Source organism: Arvicola amphibius, chromosome 6, assembly GCF_903992535.2.
Source record: "Arvicola amphibius chromosome 6, mArvAmp1.2, whole genome shotgun sequence".
Lineage (NCBI taxonomy): Eukaryota > Metazoa > Chordata > Mammalia > Rodentia > Cricetidae > Arvicola > Arvicola amphibius.
The window spans coordinates 90,016,275-90,038,206 of NC_052052.2; the positions used below are offsets into that span (position 1 = coordinate 90,016,275).

General features: G+C 40.7%; 1 long non-coding RNA gene across 1 annotated transcript; it reads left to right on the top strand.

Annotated features, from left to right (window-relative positions):
* Positions 1-508: 508 nt before the first annotated feature.
* LOC119816589 lies at positions 509-14,784 on the top strand. Its single transcript, XR_005285793.1, has 2 exons — positions 509-690; positions 13,984-14,784. It is a non-coding gene; the product is annotated as an uncharacterized LOC119816589 (long non-coding RNA).
* Positions 14,785-21,932: the final 7,148 nt, after the last annotated feature.

Genomic DNA, 21,932 nt, shown 5'->3' on the forward strand with positions numbered 1-21,932 from the left:
ATGCTGTATGAACTAGACATTCAGGATCCACAGAGAAATGACTACTGAATTTGCCTAAAGGTGAGACAATTCTTTGGGCTTCTTACTTCATGAAAGAGTCTGCTAGACATTCTGCAGTACACAAAAGAAAGTAACTGACAAACTGCCAATATAGGTGGAACTGTCTTTAAAATTTCCTGCTTCATGGAAAAGTCTGCTGGATACTATGAGCCTGTAGACTGAAGATGGATGCCCTCAACAGTACAGAAGAACTTTGGTCTCTGTCAATTCTAGAGTTTTGGAAGTTACTTATAATGTATGTCCTGTTTACTTAGGTAATATATCCTTCTGGAGTCTTTGATGGAGTTAAAGAATAGATAGTTATAGTTTTCTTTAGCTATGATAAAACATAAAGTAGATATAAATATTGAAACTGTAACTCTTGCTTGATACCTGTTCTGTTATATGCAAATTTTCTGTGTTAAAGTTAAAACCTTCCTTTCTATTTAAACAGAAAAGGGGAGGTGATGTGGGATTTCCCTCTGTATGCTGTGATTACCACTGATTGATAAAAAAAAAAACTGCTTTGAGCCTATGGCAGGGAAGAACAGAACGAGGCCGGAAAAGCTAGGCTGAATGCTGGGAGATAGAGGGCGGAGTCAGCGAGAAGCTATGTGGCCCCACCAGAGACAGATGCTGGAACTTTTCCCGGTAAGCCACAGCCTCTTGGTGATACACAGATTAATGGAGATGGGTTTATTTATATGCTTAGTTATTGGCTAAACAGTGTTGCAAATAATATGGTTTCTGTGTGATTATTTCAGGGCTGAGCAGCAGGGAACAAACAAGTAGCCTCCTACTACAGGGGGAGTGTGAGTGCAGCTTAGCCAAAGTCATAAACATTCCCAAAAAACTGTGCCAGCTCTGAGTCAAAGTGACCCATCAGGGTGTCCAAACAATATCTGCTTGCTTCATCCTTGTAGGTATCTGAGTAACCACTGTTTTGAAATTCTTCTCTGCTGACAGTCATTGTTTTGAATTTCCCGTTACCCCAACCAACAAATTCAAAAGTTGTACACTTTTACCCAATTCCAAAATGCCAAGGCTTATGCTACTTTGCCTTGTTACCACCCTGTGTGCAGTTTTCCCTCTAAAATCCCCCTACCCTGAAGACTCGGAGCTGCTTGTGTTGAAGTGTCAGATTGTGGTCCGAGTTAGCTAACTTGTAAAATAAACCCCAATGTGTTTGCATCAGGTGCTAGCTCTGTGGTGGTCTTTGGGGGTCCATGTGACACAGGCACAATACTACAGAGGGTCAATAATCCTGTAAAGTACTCAGAAACACTAATTATTGAGGAAATGCAGGTCAACACTATTATACCCAGATCGTGAATTCCCCAAAGACCACCAAGGAGTCCGAATCCCTATGCAAAAGCAAAGAACCCTTATTCAAGCTCAGGCTTGGACCCTCTTTGTGTCCAATGCAGCAGTACAAATGGAGAGTGCCCAACCCAGGTAGAGTAGGGTTTTTATTATAGTAGAGGTTGTGCTGAGAGGATTTTCAGGGTTCAAGACTCTATTTGGCTGACATTTATCTAGGGGTGTCTTGGCGAAAAGAAATAGGTATGTGCTGAGTTCAGGGACTTCTGGTGATCTTATGTAATCTTATCTAATGGTTGGGATATTTGGAATGTCAGGTACTTCCCCTTAGATGCTGGCCCATTCCTGGTGGTATCAGCTTATGACTTTCCCTGGAATTGGGTGCTGCCTGCCAGTAAATGGAAACTCAGGCCTACTTTCTTGGCTGGCCTGTATCAAGTCTGTCATAGCAGCTGTGTGGACAGGGCCCCATATGTGTGGCCAGAATTCCCTGAGCCCCATAAACACCACATCCATTAAATCTTGTCCACTGTCACACTATTTTCCTTGCACTGGTATTACAGGCAGATGTCCTGTAATACCACCTGGCTATCAGAAATTTTTAGACACATATTTGATTATTTTTTTATTTTAAAAAAGACAATTGTTATTATTTACAGCATGATTGGGACCCTATCGGGTCCCATGTCAGGTGAGGACTATGCAAGAGAGTTCTTTGTGACAGGTACAGGTGACAAATACACCATACAAACAGAGTTTGAGTGTATTGAGAGGAAGGTAGAAGGGAAGGAAGGAAGGGGCAAAAGTCTGCCACCTCTTCAGAAGAGCAGCAGGAAAGATAGATTGGGAGTGGGCAGAGTTTGTCTCTTAAAGGGAATTTTGCATCTGCATACAGTCAGGGAACTGCTTGCCATCCACAGAGGAATGAGGTGTGACACACTGCACCAGGTTCCCAAGGGGCGGGGCCAAGGTCTGCCTGGATACTAACATCCCCCCCATTTTTTTTTTATTAAAAAGGTGATGAGTTAGGTGTGGCTGGTTAAGGAAATGAGGGCATTGAGTTCTTGGTACTCCTTCCTGCTGATTTGTGGGAGTTGAAATCGTGGGGGACCTAAGAAAATTCGGATGCTGCCACATCCTGGGGTAGCTGGTTGTTTCATGGCTGTCCAGCTCTGCTGGGCGGTCTGGTATCGCTTGCACCTGGCGAGGTGCTGGCAGAGCAGAGGACAAGGTTAAGTTTAGGGGAAAAAAAATTTTTAGGTTCATGTGATTGAGGGGGAGGGTGTCAGGACCAGTAAAATGTGGGGAGGCTTAATCTCATAGGGCCTAGTAATTGAAGGAGGCATGCATTTGGCCTGTTGGAGGTGAATCCTCCAAGTCGGCTCCTTGGAGCGTAAAAGAATTTTTGAGTTTGTGACAACATAAGTTTTAGACACATCGGCATTTCCATTGTTTATAATCTGTACTGAAATCTTCATTGTATAAACGGCAGTATATTCATGCCATAAGGGACCGTGACAGATTTTTTTTTTCACAATAAAAAGTATCTTTGAAGTCTGTAGTTAGGAAGCCACCAAAGGGAATTTAAAATCTTGATCTTGCAGTTATGATAGTGGTCGTGCACTTCCAGAGCTAGATTAATAGCTTATCAGAATTTCATTGATTAATATAAAGACTATGGACCCTTGGAGTCCTAATGTAACATTAATTGTGAATATTACTGAAGTTTCTATGCTTCAAAATTCTTTGTTCTAGAACTTTCTTTTGTGTTTGTATGTGAAACAATAGTCCCAGCAAAGCCCTGTTCTTCTTCACTTTCTACTCTTATTCTTATTTCACCATTATTATTTTTAATTATTATCATTGTTATTGTGGGATTTTTGACATTTCATTTTTCTCTTTTTCTCTTTTCTTTTCTTATCTTTTTAAATTTTTCCCTTCCTTCCTTCCTTTCTTCATTTCTTCCTTTCTTTCTTCCTTTCTTTCTTTTTGACCAGGTTCTTTCTGTGTAACACAAACTGGACTTGAACCTAAGCTCCCCCTGTGTCAAATTCCTGAGTGCTGGGATTAGGTTGTTGTCTGTAAAGCTCAGCCGAATAACTATGGCATGGATTGCCATTTGTTCTTACAACCTTTTGTTTTTATTCGTGGTACTGACCCCAGGACCTTGTGTATGCATATAAAACACATGTTCTTCTGTCTCTCTACATCCAGCTGGTTACCTTAGAGCATCTTACTGTGATTTGTCCAACTTTGTCAGAGTTCACTCAAGAAAAGGGAAATTGTACTAGGAATGCCATGCATTTATTAAAAAAAAAAAAAAAAGGTTGGCGAGACAAAGCTAGGGACTTTTTTGGGACTAGCTCCCAGTTTTATGAATAAGGTGCTTGTTACTGCTATCCAGGTCAACTGCCACAGAAACTGCTTTGATTGTTATAAATGTCAATAGTATCTTACTAAGTTGAGAAAGAGAGGTGAAAGAGGGTGTATTGATTGAGCAACTACCAAAATTAACAAGGCTAATTCATTCAAACCAGGTTGCAAATATTTCAGCTCCTGGAAAAGAAGGGAAAGCAGCAGAGTATTTCACTCACAGACTTTATTTTTCTGCATAGATGCAATGCACATTGCATTTTTAATCCCTTGATAATTTTAATTGCTTCTTGATTATAGTTTTCCCACACTAAACTACCTTTGCTGTGGCTTGGCATAAGATCTCCTGAAATCTCAAGTAAGACATTGTAATGCCCACACTGGAGATTGTGCTAAGAGAGCCATACTTTGAATGTTAAATAGACAAGTTCATGATGTGTATAGCAAACTAAAATTAAAAAATAAAGAGCGAGAGGGAGGGATCAGAGCACTAGTCGTATGCTTAAAACAAGCAGTGAACACAGACAAGGAACTCCTGTGAAGGCAGTCAGTTGTTGTTCCAATAGAGAGAGAAGACCTGGGCAGTGTCCTCTCAAGTAAGCCTTCTTTTTTTTAAATTGATATTTATTGAGCTCTACATTTTTCTCTGGTCCTCTCCCTGCCTCTCCCCTCCCTCCTTCAATCCTCCCCCAAGGTCCCCATGCTCCCAATTTACTCAGGAGATCTTGTCTTTTTATACTTTCTACTTCCCATGTAGATTATATCTATGTGAGTCTCTCTTAGTGTCCTCAGTGTTGTCTAAGTTCTCTGGGATTGTGGTTTGTAGGCTGGCTTTCTTTCCTTTATGTTTAAAAACCACCTATGAGTGAATACATGTGATAATTGTCTTTCTGTGTCTGGGTTACCTCACTCAAAATAATGCTTTCTAGCTCCATACATTTTACTGCAAAATTCAAGCTGTCATTTTTTTCTGCTGTGTAGTAGTCCATTGTGTAGATGTACCACATTTTTTTATCCATTCTTCAATCAAGGGGCATTTAGGTTGTTTCCAGGTATTGGCTATGACAAACAAAGCTACTATGAACATAGTTGAGCACAAGTCCTTGTGGCACAATTGAGCGAGCATCCTTTGGATACATACCCCAAAGTGGTATTATTGGGTCTTGAGGAAGGTTGTTTCTTAATTTTCTGAGAAATCGCCACACAGACATCCAAAGGGGTTGTACCAGCTTGCATTCCCACCAGCAATGCAGAAGTGTCCCTTTTTCCCCACAACCTCTCCAGCATAAGTTGTCATCAGTGTTTTGGATCTTGGCCATTCTTACAGGTGTAAGATGGAATCTCAGAGTTATCCTGATTTGCATTTCTCTGATGACTAAGGATGATGAACATTTTCTTAAGTTGTTTTCAGCCATTTTAGATTCCTCTGTTGAGAGTTCTCTGTTTAGGTCTGTACTCCATTTTTTTTTTATTGGATTATGTGATCTTTTGGTGTCCAATTTCTTGAGTTCTTTGTATATTTTGGAGATCAGACCTCTGTGGGGTTAGTGAAGATCTTTTTTCCATTCTGTAGGCTGTCATTTTGTATTGTTGACCATGTCTTTTGCTTTACAGAAGCTTTTCAGTTTCAGGAGGTCCCATTTATTGATTGTTTCTCTCAGTGTCTGTGCTGCTGGGGTTATATTTAGGAAGTGGTGTCCTGTGCCAATGTGTTCAAGTATACTTACCACTTTCTTTTCTGTAAGGTTCAGTGTGGCTGGCTTTATATTGAGGTCTTTGATTCATTTGGACTTGAGTTTTGTGCATGGTGATAGATATGGATCTATTTTCATTCTTCTACATGTTGATATCCAGTTATGCCAGCACCACTTGTTAAATATGCTTTCTTTTTTCCATTTGATATTTTTGCTTCTTTATCAAAGATCAGGTGTTCGAAGATGTATGGATTGATATCCGGGTGTTCTATTCGGTTCCATTGGTCCTCCTGTCTGTTCTTATGCCAATACCAGGCTGTTTTCAGTATTGTAGCTCTGTAGTAGAGTTTGAAGTCAGAGATTGTGATGCCTCCAGAAGTTCTTTTATTGGCCAGGATTGTTTTGGCTATCCTGGGTTTTTTGATTTTTCCAAATAAAGTTGAGTACTGTTCTTTCAAGGTCTTTGATGAATTTTGCTGGGATTTTGATGGGCATTGTGTTGAATCTGTAGATTGCTTTTGGTAAGATTGCCATTTTTACTATATTAATTCTGCCTACCCAAGATTATGGGAGGTCTTTCCACTTTCTGGTGTCTTCTTCAATTTCTTTCTTCAAAGATGTAAAGTTCTTGTCATACAAGTCTTCCATTTGTTTGGTTAGAGTTACTCCAAAATATTTTATGCTATTTGTGGCTATTGTTAAGGGTGTTGATTCTCTGATTTCTTTCCTGGACCTTTTATCATCTGTGTACAGGAGGGCTACAGATTTTTTTGAGTTAACCTTGTATCCTGATACCTTGCTGAAAGTGTTTATGAGTTGTAGAAGTTCTTTGGTAGAATTTTTGGGATCACTTATGTAAACTATCATATCATCAGCAAACAGTGAGAGTTTGACTTCTTCTTTTCCAGTTTGTATCCCCTTTATCTCCCTTTGGTGTCTTATTGCTCTAGCTAGGAACTCAAGAACTATATTGAATAGGTATAGAGAGAGTGGACAACTTTTCTTGTTCCTGATTTCAGTGGAATCACTGGGAGTTTCTCTCTATTTAGTTTGATGTTGGCTGCTGACTTACTGTATATTGCCTTAATTATGTTTAGGTATATTCCTTGTATCCCTGCTCTCTCCAAGACCTTTATCATGAAGGGTTGTTGTATTTTGTCAAATGCTTTTTTGGCATCTAATGAGATGATTATGTGGTTTTTATTTTTCAGCTTGTTTATATGGTGGATTACGTTGACAGACTTTTGTATGTTAAACCATTCCTGCATCTGTGGGATGAAGCTGACTTGGTCATGGTGGATGATGGTTCTGATGTGTTCTTGGATTCAATTTGCTAGTATTTTATTTAGTGTTTTTGCATCAATGTTGATGAGTGAGATTGGTCGGTAATTCTCTTCTTAGTATTGTCTTTCTATGGTTTGGGTATCAGGGTAATTGTAGCCACATAAAAAGAGTTTGGCAATGTTCCCTCTGTTTCTATTGTGTGGAATAATTTGAGGAGTATTGGTATTAATTCCTCTTTGAAAGTCTTGTAGAATTCTGAGCTGAAACCATCTGGTCCTGGGCTTTTTTTGGTTGGGAGACTTTTGATGACTGTTTCTATTTCTTCAGCAGTTATAGGTCTGTTTAATTTGCTTATCTGGTCTTGATTTAATTTTGGTAAGTGATATTTATCCTGAAAGTTGTCCATTTCCTTTAAGTTTTCCAATTTGTGGAGTACAGGTTTTCAAAATATGACCTGATGATCCTCTGTATCTGTTCATTTTTGATTTTGTTAATTTGGATATTCTCTCTCTGCCTTTTGGTTAGTTTGGATAAAGGTTTGTCTATTTTGTTGATTTTTCTAGAAGAACCAACTCTTTGTCTTGTTGATTCTTTGTATTGTTTTCTTTGTTTCTATTTTGTTGATTTCAGCTCTCAGTTTGATTATTTCCTGCCATCTAGTTCTTTAGGTGAGTTTGCTTCTTTTTGTTCTAAAGTTTTCAACTGTTCTGTTAATTCACTAGTGTGGGATTTTTTTCCCAGCTTCTTTATGTAGGCATTTGGTGCTATGAACTTGCCTCTTAGCACTGCTTTCATTGTGTCCCATAAATTTGGGTATGTGCTGTGGTCATTTTCATTGAATTTTAGGAAGGCTTTAATTCCCCCCTTTATTTCTTCCTTGACCTATTGAGGATTCAGGTGAGCAATGTTTAATTTCCATGTGTTTGTGGGTTTTCTGGAATTGGTATTGCTGTTGACTTCTAGTTTTAAAGCACGGTGATCTGATAAGGTTCATTGGGTTATTCCAATTGTTTTTGTATTTGTTGAGGTTTGTTTTGTTATCGAGTATGTGGTCAATTTTTGAGAAGGTTCCATGAGGTGCTCAGAAGAAGGTATATTCTTTTCTATTTGGATGGAATATTCTATAGATGTCTGTTAAGTCCATTTGAGTCATAACATCTTTTAGTTCTCTTATTTCTCTGTTCATTTTTTGTCTGGTCTGATTGACCTGTCCAGTGGTGAGAGGGGAGTGTTGAAGTATCCCACTATTAGTGTGTAGGGTTTAATATATGATTTAAGCTTTAGAAGTGTTTCTTTGACATATGAGGGTGCCCTTGTATTCGGGGCATAGATGTTCAGTATTGAAATTTCCTCTTGATGGATTTTTCTTGTGATAATATGAATGTCCTTCTTTGTCTCTTTTGACTGATTTTAGCTTGAAGTCTATTTTGTTAGATATTAGGATAGCTACACCCACTTGTTTATTAGGTCCATTTGATTGGTATATTTTTTCCCAACCTTTTACTCTGAGACAATATCTGTCTTTGAGGTTGAGATGCGTTTCTTGTGTGCAGAAGAGGGATGGATTCTGTTTTCGTATCCAATCTGTTAGACTGTGCCTTTTTATGGGTGAATTCAGTCCATTTATATTAAGGGATATTAATGACCAGTGGTTGCTATCTTCTGTCAATTTATTTTTCATCGTTGATGATGTTAATTTGTGCATTTTTTTTTGTTCTTTGGGATTTGCTGTAATGAGATCATCAATTGTTTGTGTTTTTGTTGGTGTACCCATCTTTCTTGGATTGAAAATTTTTTCAGTGTTTTGTGTAGGGCTGGGTTTGTGGCTAGGCATTGGTGAAATCTAGATTTGTCATGGAATATCTTGTTTTGTCCTTCTATGGTTATCAACAGTTTTGCTGGGTATAGTAGTCTGGGCTGGCATCCGTGGTCTCTTAATGTCTGCATAATGTTTGACCATGATATTCTGGCTTTCATTGTCTCCACTGAGAAGTCAGGTGTAATTCTGATAGGTCTACCTTTATATGTTACTTGGCCTTTTTCCTTTGCAGCTCTTAATATTCTTTCTTTACTCTACATGTTTGGTGTTTTGATTATTATGTGGCGAGAGGACTTTTTTTTAATCTAGTCTATTTGGTGTTCTGTAAGCTTCTTGTATCTTCAGAGGCATATCTTTCTGTAGGTAGAGAAAGTTCTCTTTTATGATTTTGTTAAATAAATTTTCTGTGCCTTTGAGTTGAACTTCTTCTCCTTCTTCTATACCTATTATTCTAAGATTTGGCCTTTTTATGGTGTCCCATATTTCATGGATATTTTGGGTTAAGCTTTTGTTAGGTTTAATATTTTCTTTAACTGATAAGTCTATTTTTGCTCTGGTATCTTCAGCGCTTGAGATTCTCTCTTCCATTTCTTGTATTCTGTTGTTCATGCTTGTGTTTATGGTTCCTCATCTTTTTCTCATGATTTCTGTTTCTACAATTCCTTCGGCTTGTGTTTTCTTTATTTTTTTTTTCTATCTCAGTTTTCAAGTTCTGAATAGTTTCTTTTATATGTTTGAGTTTTTTTTCTTGGTTTTCTTTAAGAGATTTGCTAATATCTTCCAATTTTTTGTTTGTTTTTTCCTCAATTTCTTTAAGGTAATTTCTCATTTCATCTTTAAGAATTTCAAACATATTCTTGAGATTATTTTTTAGATCATTTCCTTCTGGTTCATCCATATTTGGTTGTTCAGGTCTTACTTTTGTAGGGTCTTTAGGTTTTACTGGTATTGTGTTGCTCTTTGTGGTGTAGCATGTGATCTTACCTTTTCTACTCATCTTTTCCTCTAATAGGTGTGGTTGGGGCTGTCTAAGATTCTGTTGAATAATCTTCTAGGTGCCAGTGAATCCAAAGCTCAGATGGTTGTTCCTCGTGGTACAGTCAGTGTCACAGTTCTAGTTGTCCTATTGATTATTCCTGTTCCTGGAGATAGCTCAGTGCTCCTGTGCTTTGATCTGTTATCTTTGAGTTTGCTGTTCCCTTGGAGTTTGATGTCTCAGGCCTACTTTGGGCTAGGCTGCTGGCTTTGATCTGTTTCTGTAAATCTTGGTCTGGATCTCCTCATGCAGAAGTCCCTAGCTTGGAGTTGGACCTGTTCTGTTGGCGATTGCTGACTCTGGATCTGGTTGCTGGTTCAATCGTGATCTGCCTGTGATCTGCCCATATCCCGGGACTGGGTTGGCTCCTGTTTTTCTGCTCCTGGTGGAGCTTGTTCTCTCTGTTCCAGTGGAGGTCTCAGACTAATAAGGTCCCAGGACTGGGTTGGCTCCCAGGGCTGGATTTGCTCCTGGCTTCTGCTCCCAGTGGAGCTTGTTTCCTCCAGCTCAAGTGAGCCTTCTGAGTGAAAGAACAGAGAGACGGCATCATCGAGGCAGGCATTTGCAGACACCCAGCCAGAATGGACGGACAGGGGAAGATGAGGTAGTCATTATCAGTTGGAGTTCCCAGTGAGCTTTCTCTCCGTGGATGAGCTGCCCATGGGTGAACCAAAAGGGAAGGCCCTTTTGGACTGCAGGCAATTTTATGTCATGGGATAAGAGATAACTGGTTTAAGATAGTTTATCTTCTAACTAGCTTCAAGTACTCTCGGGTTGTTTTGTTGTTCTCTCCTCCCTGCCCTAGGTCCTCTCCAGATAAGGGGATCTCAGAGAACTCTTGATGTAAACATATTGGGAACTGAAGTGTGTGGGAGGGGGAACCCTGCTTCTAGAGCCAGCAGCTCAGTAGACTTGGAAAGCATGCGATGATTTACCAACATAATGCTCATTACAGATCTTTCCTATGTTAAATTAATAATCAGATCTGCCTGAAAATTGGCCTGTGGGTCTTTTATGTTTCAAATATTATAACTACATAAAATGACTTCTGCCATCAACTGTAATAAAAACTGAAGTGACATTCATACCTCATTCTGGCTTCTGAAATCCTCTCGTGTGCTTTGCTAAGCTGGAAGGAATGTTCTGTTTAATCTTTCTTTCCTTTCTGGAGATTCCTGGATAGTAATGTTATTTTTTTTCTTCGATTCTGGCTATAAAGTCCAAGACCTCGTGCCTCTGAGACATATATCCTATTCTGAGCTGAATCATCAGCCTGTTATTATCAATTTGACAAGAACCAAAGGGAGGCTGAATGTGGCTCCTCACAGCTTTAATCCTGGCATTTGGAGGGCAGAAGATCTCTGTGAATTTAAGGGAAGCTTGGTCTACAGAGTGAGTTGTCTACAGAGTTACTCTACAGAGGCATGCCTGGACTACACAGTGAGATCCTTTCTAGAGAAGAAGAAGGGAAAATAGGAGGAGGAAAAGGGGGGAGAGAGAAGAGAGGAGGATGGAGAGAGAGGAGAGCGAGGAGAGGAGAGAGGAGAGAGAGGAGTCATGAGGTTGCTTCGCCTTTTGCGGTATGGGGTCTCTCTCTCTCCTCGCTATCCTCTCTCTCCTCTGCTCTATCCGCTAGAGCTGTGAGCTAAGAGATAGATTAGATAGCGGGCTCAGTAGCAGAATTGACTGGTATGTTGCTGTCAGTTCCTACAGAATGAGATTGAAAAGACCATTGCCGCAGATTCTTTTTTGGGGGGATGGAATCTTTTGTTATTATGTCTATGTTTGTTTCTTGTTTTTTTGTGGGTTAAGGCAGGTTTTCTCTATACCTTTGAAGGCCTGTCCTGGAGCTTACGTTGTGGGGGAAACCAGGGCTGGTCTCCGAACTAATAGATATTTGTCCATCTCTACCTCTCGAGTGCTGGAATTAAAGCAGTGCCACTACTGCCTGGCTTTCCAAATTCTTCTAGTTGAATTAAGCAAGCTTTATTTTTTTTGTCAGACAGGGTTATCTCCCTAAAGTGGGGTTTGAGAAAATAGCATATAACACAGGGGAAGGTGGGGTTGATATTTGCCCCAAAACTTCAATGCTTGGGGTTTTTCAAAGGTTTGGTTATGTAAGAATTTAGCAGAACATTTCAAAATTATTTGGCAGACATATTATCTTATCAGGGTGGAGGTTAGGGTATAGGGTGTGGAACATGTCAAATTCCAGTAAATAGGTCAAGACATGGTCGAACCCAAGTTTTACAGAAAAAAAAAAAAACTTATTTTGACTTTGTAACAAGATGGATTTTAATCTTAAGATGGAGTCAGGCTGGTCCATCAGCACCAGGCCCTGGGCTCAATTCTCATGGCCAGGGGAGGAAGAAGCAATAATAGCATCAGTGGCAGCAGCAGCAATAGTAGTAGCAAAGAGAAAATAATTCAGGGTTTCAGAATTTCAGGATGTTAGTGAATTCCCTATTATAAACTGGATTGTGTCCTTTCTTCTTATGGGTTTGATGTGAAGTGTCCTCCTAAAAAGCTTCTGCATTTGTTGAAAGTTTTTCCCCAGGTATTTATACTATTAAGAGGTGATTGGGTCATCAGGGCACTGATGTTATCAGCAGTATAACCCATGAATGAGTTTGTAGCTGAGTGTGCTATTAGGAGGAAGGGCCTGCTGGAGGGAATAGGTCACTAGGACTCATTCTCTCCCTGTCTCCTTCTCTTTGTCTCTCTGTCTTTGTCTGTCTCTGAGTGTCTCTCTCCTCATAAAATGAGTACGATTATTTCAGCAAGCACTCCCCATGTACAAGCTCACATTACTGGGGCTAAACAAGTCATAAACTAAAACCTTGAATTCTAAGAGCCAAGGTAACCTCCCCTTCTTAAGTTTTTCTCAAGTGTCCTGCCACAGTGATAAACAGTTGACTAATACCCCTCCTGGATTTATGTGTGGATTCCTAACCTCCTTTACTTTGTATTTGACTATACTCAGAGTTAGGTTTTAAGATAAGTAATTAAGGGGAAAATTAAGTAATTAGAGTAGGGCCCTAATTAAATACACTGAGGTTTTTATGTCCTAATAAAAAGAGGGAAAGGGGGCTGGTGAGATGGCTCAGTGGTTAAGAGTGCTCTTCTAGAGGTCCTAAGTTCAATTCCCAGCAACCACATGGTGGCTCCCAAACATCTGTAATGAGATCTGGTGCCCTCTTCTGGTCTGCTGGCACCAGAACACTGTATACATAATAAATAAATAAATCTTAAAAAAATAAAAAATAAAAAAAATAAAAAGAGGGAAAGAAACATGGGTTGATGTGTCCAGAGAAAAATGCCATATGAGGACACACACATTATCATGCAAGAGGGAGCCCTCAGGAGAAACCTTGATTAGGATTTGCATGGACCAGAACTTGAGAAATAACCTTTCTGTTGTCCGAGCTAACTCTCAGTGGCTCAGAACCAATACAATCGTCTTCACTTTCTATGCACATAGACGAGAGGTGTGATGGTGTATTTTGTCAGTTTGTTGGGAAACAGAGCCCTGGGCATGTCTGTGGGTGTTTCCGGGGAGAGTTAGCTTTCAGAGAAGGGGAGATTGATCCACCTTCCCAATGGGTGGCTCAGATAGAAAGAAGTCTGAGGAGAAAGCCATGCCATTTGCCTTTCATAAGGGAATGCTGTTGCCGCCAGACTCCAGAATCTCTGGCCTTCCAACGTGAACTGACTTGTAATTCTCCTGGGAGCTTCCAGGCCTGGCTGTTGCCGAGGCTTCAGGCTTCAGGGACTGAGCAGTTGCTGAGTTCTCTGCCTCCCTTTTGTGCAGACAGCAGTTGCTAGACCACCCCACTTCTGTCCTTTCCAACCAAATAACTTTCTTAGTCACTGTTCTATCGCTGTGAAAAGACGCCATAACCGCGGCAGCTCCTGTGAAAGAGCAGCTAATGGGGGTTTGCTTAGAGTTGCAGGAGGCAGGGATGGTGCGGAGTAGTACCTAAGCGCTACATCCTAATTCTTAGGGAGGGGAGAGAGGGGGGGGGGGTGGGCGGGAGGGGAGCGGGGGGAGGGGGGGGGGGGCTGGCGTGGTGTGGGTTTTTGAAACTTGATAGCCCACCCCTGTGACACATTTCCTCCAACAAGGCCATACCTCCATTCTAATCCTTTCAAACAGTTCCACTCCCCAGTGACTTAGCATTCAAATATTTGAACCTCTGGGGCTATTCTTATTCAAACCACCACAATACCCTTTATATATTTCCTTTGAGTCTATTTCCCTACCTAACCCCACCCTAACACAAGAAGGTCTGCCGTGTGGGGATGACTTCAGAGGGTGTGGCGGGAGCATTTTGAGGGTGGAGGATGAGTCTGGAAGAGCCCTGGCTTCCTGACTGTAGCTTCTTCCCAGTACATCACATTGGCTTTCTGTATTCTAGGTTGCTGACCACCGACTTAGCATCCTGGGATGTAGCATTGTGGATTATCTATACAGAATTCTGAAGTTAAAACAATCGACAAACCAGTGTTCTGAAGTTTTTCCAGTATTCTCTGTGTGCCTGATAACATCAGCAATTATGTACCAAAATAATCAAATTATGTTTTTGGTTTCTTTTTTTTTTTCTTGCCTATTACATCTCACATCTCTTTTTGTTTAAGTGATTTCTGATAAAGTCGCTTGTTCTTTAGCCCAAGCTGACCTCCAACAGGCAATCCTTCTGGTTCAACCTCCCCAGCGCTAGAATTACAAGGGTAAATTGCCATGCTCAGCTATATAGCATATCTCGTAATCGCTCAGAAGCAAAGTCTGTTATTGTCAGCAATATTTTGAATAATATTTTAAAGCTCAATCTGTAAAATGTTCTCCCATATGTCCAGAATGTATAGTTCACAAACTTTTTTCATTACCAAATTAATTCACTTAAGTCCATGAAATAAAAGGTACAGATGCTGGGGACATAGCTTACCTGGTTTTTGCTTGCCTACTATGCACAAAGCCCCAGTTTAACCATCAGCACTGCAAAACCAAGATGTGGTGGCGCACACCTGCCGCCCCAATACTGAGGAGATGGAAGCACGAGGAGCAGTTCAAGGTTATCCTTGGGTACATACCAAGTTTGAGGCTAGCCTGGACTACAACAGACATGTCTCACTAAATGAGTAAATAAATAAATGGTCTGATTTATAGGCTGAATGCTGGCAATTGTCATTAAATTAAATATAAACACTGTTACGCTTTATTTAACTGCAGTTCCTTCTTCTTTTATCCTGGTGGGTATGTGTGCTTGCACTGCGCACATGTGCGTGTGTGTGTGTGTGTGTGTGTGTGTGTGTGTGTGGTGTGAGGGTGTGTGTGTATGGTCACATGCAGGTCCACGTGTGGGTGAGTACAGCTTCCTGTGCAGACCTGAAGTTCCTGTAGGATGCTTTCCTCAACCACTCTCCACTTTACTTATTAGGAAAGAGCCTCTCTCTCTTTTCTAAAAATTACATTTATTCATTACGTGTTTGCTAGAGGCTGAGCATAGCACACATGTGGAGGTCAGAGACCCTTTGGGTCTCTCTTTCTACTGCATAGGTCTGAGAATCCAATGCTCCTTATCAGGCTTGGCAGCCACACCTACCTACTGAGCTGTCTTGCTGCCCCATCTGGCTCATCTAGCTAGCCAGTTTGCCCCAGGGATCCCCTGACTTTGTCTTGCAAGTGTTGTAATGGCAGGAGGCCAACTCTTTATCCCCTAAGATCTCTCCCCAACCTTTATTTTATTTATTTATTGGTGTGTGTGTGTGTGTGTGTGTGTGTGTGTGTGTGTGTGTGTGCTGTGTGTAGAGGTCAGGGGTCAACCTCAGGTGTCTTTCTTCAGGGGCCTTTCGCCACAAAGTTTTTGTTGGTTGGCTGTTGTTCATTCATCTGGCCAGCAAGCCCAGAGGCTGAGGAAACACAGAAACACTTGTCTGTAAAATACTTCTTTATCTGGAGATAAAGTCTTCATGGCTGCATGAACATCTGTTTACGCACCACACTCTCTCCCCAGCGCTCTGTTTCAACTCTTCTCTACTTCCTCTTCACCTCCTTGTTGTGTGTGGTGCACATGAAGGAGTATGTTCAAGTTCATGTGCCTTTGTACACATATTCCAAGGCCAGAGCAGGACACCGGGCCACTTTCTCTATTGTTCTCAGCCTTAGTTCACTGAGACAAGGTCTCTGACTAAACCCGACTCCAGCTGTATAGGCTAGGCTGACTGGCCAGTGAACTTAAGGGGTTTGCCTCCTGATACTGGGGTCACAGGCACACATAGCCAGCCTGCCTTTTAACATGGGCTCTAGGGTTACCAGCTCTTGTTTGGGTTGGTTGTTGTTGTTGTTTTTTTTTTTTTAATTCATAATCCTTCTGCCTCTGTTGCAATTTTTTTCCAGTTTTATTTTATGTGACTGTGTGTTTTGCCCAAAAGTAGGTCAGTGTACCACGTTCATGCCTGGTGTCACAAAGGTCAAAAAATGGCATCTCCTGGAACTGGAATTGGTTGTGGGCTACCATGTGGGTGCTGGGAATTGAACTCGGGCCCTCTGCAAGAGCAGCCCATTCTCTTATCCACTGAGCCATCTCTTCAACTCCTTGGAACTTCTTTGAAAGGCATTTCATGGACTAGGGATATAAGTTAGTGGTAGAGTACTTATGTTTATATACAAAGTCCTGGCTTGTATTCTAGCACTGAAAAAAAAGGATCCCATTGTTATTTTTTGTAATAAACCACATATAAAAAATACTAACTTAATGGAGGGTATGAGCATACATATTATGGAGATTTCTGCATATCATGGGTTGGAAGCTGGACTTTGAAAAGCTAGTACGATGCTCTTAATGTCATTAAGTCTACTTGCTTAAACAAGGTATGGTGGTGCCAGCCTGTAGTCCCAGCATTTGAGTGCTGGAAGAAGGTTCAAGGTTGCTGGAGATAACCATGTTAAGTGAAATAAATTGAGAACAGAAAGAAAAAAGTTCAAGCTTGTATTTGGCCAAATAAGGAAGTTCAAGTCCAGCCTGGGATATATGAGACCCTCTCTCAAGAACGAGTTGAGTCAGTGGATGTTATTTATTACTATTTCCTTTCTTTCTTTTTCTATATTTTTTCTTTTTTATTTCTTATTTTTGTTTTGTTTTGTTTTGAGACAGGATTTCTAGGACAACTCTTGTTGTCCTAGAACTTGCCCTGTAGACCAGGCTGGGCTTGAACTCACAGAGATCCACCTGCCTCTGCCTCCCAAGTGCTGGGATTACAGGTGTGCACTATCATGGCCCAGCTATTTATTATTATTTTCAACCATGTCCAAGGGGGAAAAAAGGTAGGGAGCCATTGATTGCAGTGCATTGTTTTCTAATAGTATTCCTACATAATTATTTTTTCTTTTTTTTTTTTTGAGACAAGCTGGCTGTGAAAGCAACCTCTCATATGCTGGGAATATTTGTTTGTTTTTCTTTTCTTTTACTTTTTTTTCTTTTTAGATTTATTTTATGCACGTTTTGACTGTGTGTATGTCTTTGTACCATAAGGATGCCTGGTATCTCCAGAGGTCAAGGAGGACATTGGATACCCTAGAACTGGAAGTTAGAGATGATTGTGAGCCACTGTGTGGATGCTGGGAACCCAAGTTGTCTGCTAGAGCACAAATGCTCTTAGCCATTGACAGGCACATGGTGTTTGGATGCTTTGTTTAAACAGTATATCAGTGTTTAGCTCAGACTGGCCTTGAACTCCTGACCTTTTTCTTCTTCTCAAGTGTTAGAATTATAGATTTGTACTGCTAAAACTCAACTATGTGTTTTGTTTTGTTTTGTTTTGTTTTTTGTTTACACAAGATCTTACTATGTGACCCAGGCTGCCCTCTATCTTACAGTAACCCTCCTGCCTCAGCCTCCTCTGTGCTGAGATTATAGGAGTATATCCATTTGGTATTGCTTGATTATAGATCATACTTATCACAGAAATTAGTTTTGCTCTTTTCTTCATTTTTGCTTTTGTTTTGTTTTCCAAGAGCTCTGAAATATTTATTAAAACAAGCTATGAGTTTTGTTAGTCACACACATTTTTTTTATTGCTGTTGCTGTTGTTGTTTGCTTGTCTTGACAACAGTTCTCCCACACACTAGCTGGCTTGAAATTTGCTCTGCACACCAGGCTTTCCTCAAAATTTCAGTGAACTTCCTGCCTCTGGTTCCCAAGTGCTGAGATGATAAGATTAAATTTCTTTTTGATTAGCTTGGAATGTAATGTGTTTCATAATAACATTTTCATATATACGCTATATTACACTTGTATCTTTATATATCATTATACTTTACCTTCCACAGCCCCCTTGCTCTTGCTGACCCCACATAGTCTCTCTTTCTGCTTCCATGTTACTTACATTCCGTTACCTTTCCTTGTTTCCCTTCCCCTTCCCTTTAGTTTTCTTTATTTCTGTTCACAATACGCTTTCTAACTTCGTGTTGTTCCAGAAAAATATAGCTTTCACCTCAAAGGCAATCTGACACAGTATTTTTGTTGTTGCTGGCTTGTTGTTTGTTGTTTTGAGACAGGGTATATGTATAGTGCAGGCTGTCCTCAAACTCAAGAGGTAGCTGAGGATGACCTTGAAGTCTTGACCCTTTTGCTCCCACCTCCTGAGTGCTAGGATTACAGACATGCACCACCATAGTTTATTATGAGCCAAATATGAATGACCCAGGAATGCAGGATCAGTTTACTGTGAAATACAAGTTTCAGGGCCAGTGAGCTGTCTCTGGGGCTGAAGGTGACAATCTCACAGCCTGAACTTGATCCTGGAACCCACATGAGGTGAAGAAAAAATTAACTCCTGCAAATTGTCCTCTGATGGTCATTGGAATTGCAAAACACACACACACACACACACACACACACAAATAAATAAATATGTAATTCAAAAAGACACATTCTGAAAGATGATTAATAAAAACTCATGGTCAGAAATTGGCGTTTAACCTGAAGATCTGGAAAGCAAAAGAGCCAAGCCACTGGCTCTTACCTGGACCTCAGTCTGAAATGGCCATCCTTTCTCTACAAATCTTAGAATGAGACTGTGTGTAGAGAGCTGTTTCCTCCAGTTTTATAATCCTCTCTAGGGCTGGGATTAAAGGCTTGCACCACCATGATCAAAGGCATGCACCGCCTGGTTTCTATGGCAACTAGTGTGGCTACTGGGATTAAAGGTGCATATCACTGTGGCTACTGGGATTAAAGGTGTGTGTTACCATTATCTGGTCTGTAAGGCTGACCAGTGGGGCTGTTTTACTCTCAGATCTTCAGGCAGACTTTATTTATTAAAATACAATTGAAATGCCACTACAATGTTCCATTTTGGAAGCAGTTATATCTATGTTTAGAGCTGTTATTAGTTATAGAAACAGATAAATTAATAAATTGTAACTGGAGGGGTCTCTCCTTTCACCAATCCCAAATAACCACTCTGAGGCTTAATATTAATTGCAAACTGTTTGACCTATTAGCACAGGCTTACTATTAACTAGCCCTTACAACTTAAAGTAACCCAGTTTTATTATTCTATCATTTACCATGAGGCTTGTGGCTTGTTACCTTACATCTTGCTTCCCCAGCTGCTGCTGGCATCTCCCTGACTCCGTCCTTTTTCTCCCTGTATCTCTGTTTGGATTTCCTTGTCTGGTTCTATTTCTGCCTGGCTATTAGCCAAATCAGCTTCTTTATTAACAAATGGTAGTAAAAACTTATTCACAACATACAGAAGAACTTTCCACATCAGTAAGTCAGTGTCTTTACCAGATATACCTCAGAAAGGAAAATTAGACAAGCTAGGGAAATGAAATCTGCTACTATCTGATGGCATTCTTAACTTTTAGATTGGTAGAAACGAGTAGTCGACTAAAAGACACTTCAAAGGTTTTGCCTAATACTCGAAAAGGATGTTAGGTCAGAGTTATGGGGGGGCAAACAAATGGTTATTAAGTGTACTAAAAATAGGGGCTAGAGAGATGGCTCAGCAGCTAAGAGCACAGGCTGCTCTTCTAGAGGTTTGAGTAGATTCCCAGCACCCATTTGGTGGTCTGGGTGCCCTCTTCTTCCCTTTGCCTGCATCAGGCACACGTGCACACTCTGCTCACGTTTACACGCAGGCCAAGCAGCCATACACATAAAAAGTAAATAAAATACTTTTTAAAAAAGGATGCTAGAAATAGCTCATGGGTTTTTTTTTTTTGCTTGTTTTTGTTTTTCAAGATGGAGAGTTTCTATGTCGCCCTGTCTGACTTGGAACTGGCTCTGTAGACCAGGATAGCCAATGTGCTCTCCAGCAATGGGATTATCAATGTGTGCCACCAAATCTGGATGTTTTTTTCTTTGAATATGGGCCTCATATCCAACTCAGGTCCTCCTGTTTGCCACAAAGTACTTTCCTGACCAAACCATGTCCTCAGTCCCTTATAGCACAAGCTCTTCATTCATCCCCGGAGTAGTTTGAATGTAATTGGCCCCTATAAACCCATAATACCTTAATCTCATAATTTAATAGGGAGTAGCATTATCGGGAGGTGTAGTTTTGTTGGAGAGGGTATGACCTTGTTGGAGGAAGTGTGTCACTATGGGGGCGGGCTTTGATGTTTTATACACTCAGGATACCACCCAGTGTGTCAGTAGACTTCCTGTTGCCTGCAAGAGGAAAGACACTCAGTTATATTTCCAGCATCATGTCTTCCTGCCCACCGCCATATTCCCTACTATAATTTACCGAACCTCTGAATTGTAGGCAAGCCCCCTCAATTAAATGTTTTCTTTATAACATAAATTGCCATAATCATGGTGTCTCCTCACAGCCATAGTAAACCCTAGCTAAGACGATCCCAATGGTGGTTAATATTAATTGTCACTTCAAGGTGCTTGTGGTCAAGCCTGAAAATCTGAGTTTAATTCTGGGACCTACATGGTAGAGAGAAAACCAACTTATGTAAATTTTTCTCTGATCTCCACACAGTTACCATGGCATCTGAGCTCTCTCACACAAACACATACTTACACACCCATACCATGTATACATACACACAAAGTAAGCAAATTATGCAATAATTTTTTTTGATTTGTCAAGACAGGGTTTCTCTATGTAGCTTTGAAGCCTGTGCTGGAACTCACTCTATAGACCAGGCTGGCCTCGAACTCACAGAGATCCACCTGCTTTTGCCTCCCAAGAGCTGGGATTAAAGGCATGTGCCACCACTGCCTGACTGGGATAATTTTTTTTAAAAAACAAAGAATAGAGACTTTAGGGAACCATAAATTAATCAGAAGAAAAGGGTAAAATAACCGTTAAGGTGTCTGAAAAGTCATAAGGAATCATATTATTATCTATCTACCTGAAATTACATAGATAGCTTGAGTGAAATTCCCACCTAGACTGACAGTGCCTCTTCCTCCAAGAGCCATAAATTATTTAAGAAAAGTCCCAAACACCAGGAATGAAAAGCCCTTTTAAGTTGTTGATCGTGGTTGCCCAAGAGTCTCCCAAAACATTACAGGCTGTTACTGCTTTTCTTTGTTCCCTCCCAGAACCTGAAGGTAAGTCGCCATTGCTAAAGATATCATACACACATTGGCGCATGCCTTTAACCCCAGTTCTTGGGAGACAGAGACAGAACTCTGAGTTTGAGACCAGCCAGGTTTACAGAATGAGTTCCAAGATAGCCAGGGTGACACAGAGAAGCATTGTCTTGAAAAACAAAAAAGACAAAACTAAACAAAACAAAAAAACACCATATGCTTCAAACATCAGACCCAGTGGATTCAAGCTTGTTATGACCAAAAAGCCTCTTTCCTGAGGACTATTTTCATAATACCAGAATGTGCCATGCAAGCTTCCAAGGAAAAGGAGCAATCAATGATCCTGCCCAGCTGTGATGCTATGACCCACAACACTGGCCAGCATTGCACAATAACCCTAAGGGTGCAGTGGCAGAATGTGTAGTTGGTGGTAATCAAGAGCTTCCCAATTAATTTTATAGCCTACTCATCCAGAGAGAAATCATGGAAACCCAGCCAGCTACTCAGGGTTAATGAACTCATGGATCTTGGAGGAGAACCTACGACTGCCACTTTACTAAGCCAGCAGAATCTCTAACTCCATTCTAAATATGTGTTCTTATACCCATAGGGAAGTAGAGGTCTCACCCCTCGATCAGGAAATTTTGCTTTGCAATATGTGGAGACCATTACAGAAAACCACAAGGAATAAAAATGCAGAGAACGAGTAACCAGGTGGTACCCAGCTCTACCTGCAAGATCTGCGGTGTATAGCACTTGCACCATAGGCTCAGGGGGCCTTGCAGAGGAAGGGGCAGGAAGACTGT